The sequence below is a fragment of the Octopus bimaculoides genome, chromosome 6 (genome assembly GCF_001194135.2).
Source record: "Octopus bimaculoides isolate UCB-OBI-ISO-001 chromosome 6, ASM119413v2, whole genome shotgun sequence".
In the NCBI taxonomy this organism is placed as follows: Eukaryota; Metazoa; Mollusca; class Cephalopoda; order Octopoda; family Octopodidae; genus Octopus; species Octopus bimaculoides.
The window spans coordinates 15,848,662-15,850,180 of NC_068986.1; the positions used below are offsets into that span (position 1 = coordinate 15,848,662).

The following is a 1,519-nucleotide window of genomic DNA, read 5'->3' on the forward strand; positions in this document are numbered from 1 at the left end:
TATATATATATATATATATATATATATATATATATATACACCCATATATATACACATTTGCAGATATTTTTTTGGGGGGGTGGATGATCGTTGACTGTTCAACCAGCTATTCTGATATGATTATATGTCTGTGCACAAGTTTGAATGTGATGTGTGCCAGATGGCTTGCAAATCCAATGGGGGTCTTAAAAGACATGTTAGGATCCACAATGAGCAGAGCTTACCTGCAGGTATTGGTAGTGCAAATCAGAGGTGCAATCTGATTTTTTTTCAAAACATTGTCTGGTTTAAAACGCCACATTAGACGCCATGAAACGGCTAAGGTGTAGGTGCAGGAGGTGGTCAAACTGTGTAAGGAGTAGACAACTACCATATATATATATATATATATATATATATCATTGTAAAGATATTTTCGTAATATTCATATAAAACGCGTACAAAATTTATATTCAAGTATTTACGGGTATGTATATGCATGCATGTATGCTCATATGTATGCACATATGTACGCATGCATATAAGCATGCATATATGTATGCATGTATGTATTTGTCATTATGATAGTGTCAGAGAAGGTGTTATAATGTGAATGATATCCAGTTGTAAATTCAGAAAAATATTTTAAAAAATTCAAATGTGCTTAAAAATGCTTACTTCAGTTCAATAAAAATGAAGTGTAAAGTAGATCAGTCATTCTTTCTCTATTTTATCGTATACACGCTCCTGGTGTTATTTCTTGTTTTTTCTTTACAACATATTTGTTTCAAGTTCTTGCGAAATATTTTACTGGCGACAAAATATAAAATGAAATTAAGGCAATTATTTATATACGCTAACATATCCAAGATAAGAAATGTACTTGCACTTTCACACATATCATCATGTGGATGTAAAGAGGCATATGCAGACACTGGAAATGTTGTTAGTAAAAATGCGATATTTATAGCGATGACGATATATATGGTGCTCTTGGATTGGGTTGATCGATTGTGTTGTGAATGTTGCCCGAGATTTGGTCGCTGAAGTAATTTATATATCATAAGGATGGAGGTAATGGACAAAAGTACAGCTGGTAAGAAGGAGTAGATCGTGAGCTGGGAAAGAATCTGATATTTGAATGTTTTCAATAATATTATCGTAAGTGCAAATGCTATACATACACAAGCAAGGATTATCAGAAGTATGACATACGGAATGTAGGGTTTAGGGGGCAAACGGCGAGAAAATGGGAAGCAAACCACCAACAAACGATTTGTAGATATCATAACTGTTATCCACGAAGAATATGTAGATATGATGATAAGTATATAACCATATATGTTATTGTTAAAGATGTAGTCCATGTTCCCATGCGGCAAACTAACGAATATACTTCTTGTATAAGCTATGCATATTGTAAGTAAGTCCACCAACAATAGAAAGAAAAGATATGGAGCTATATGTGACTGACGCATTTGTTTATTGCAATATGTGCCAATGACAGCTAAATTTCCAAACGTCCCAAAGGTTAATAATA

At 33.2% G+C, this 1,519-nt stretch overlaps 1 long non-coding RNA gene across 2 annotated transcripts in view; it reads right to left on the reverse strand.

Annotated features, from left to right (window-relative positions):
* Positions 1–1,519, reverse strand: part of LOC128248102 (uncharacterized) — a 42,846-nt gene that overhangs the window by 12,357 nt on the left and 28,970 nt on the right. The window contains exon 1 of one of the 2 annotated variants that reach the window (XR_008264367.1): positions 658–758. The exons of the other annotated variant lie outside the window; for it this stretch is intronic. This is a non-coding gene — a long non-coding RNA (uncharacterized LOC128248102). Of the gene's footprint in view, positions 1–657; positions 759–1,519 lie in introns of those variants that run through there. 2 annotated transcript variants of the gene reach the window in all.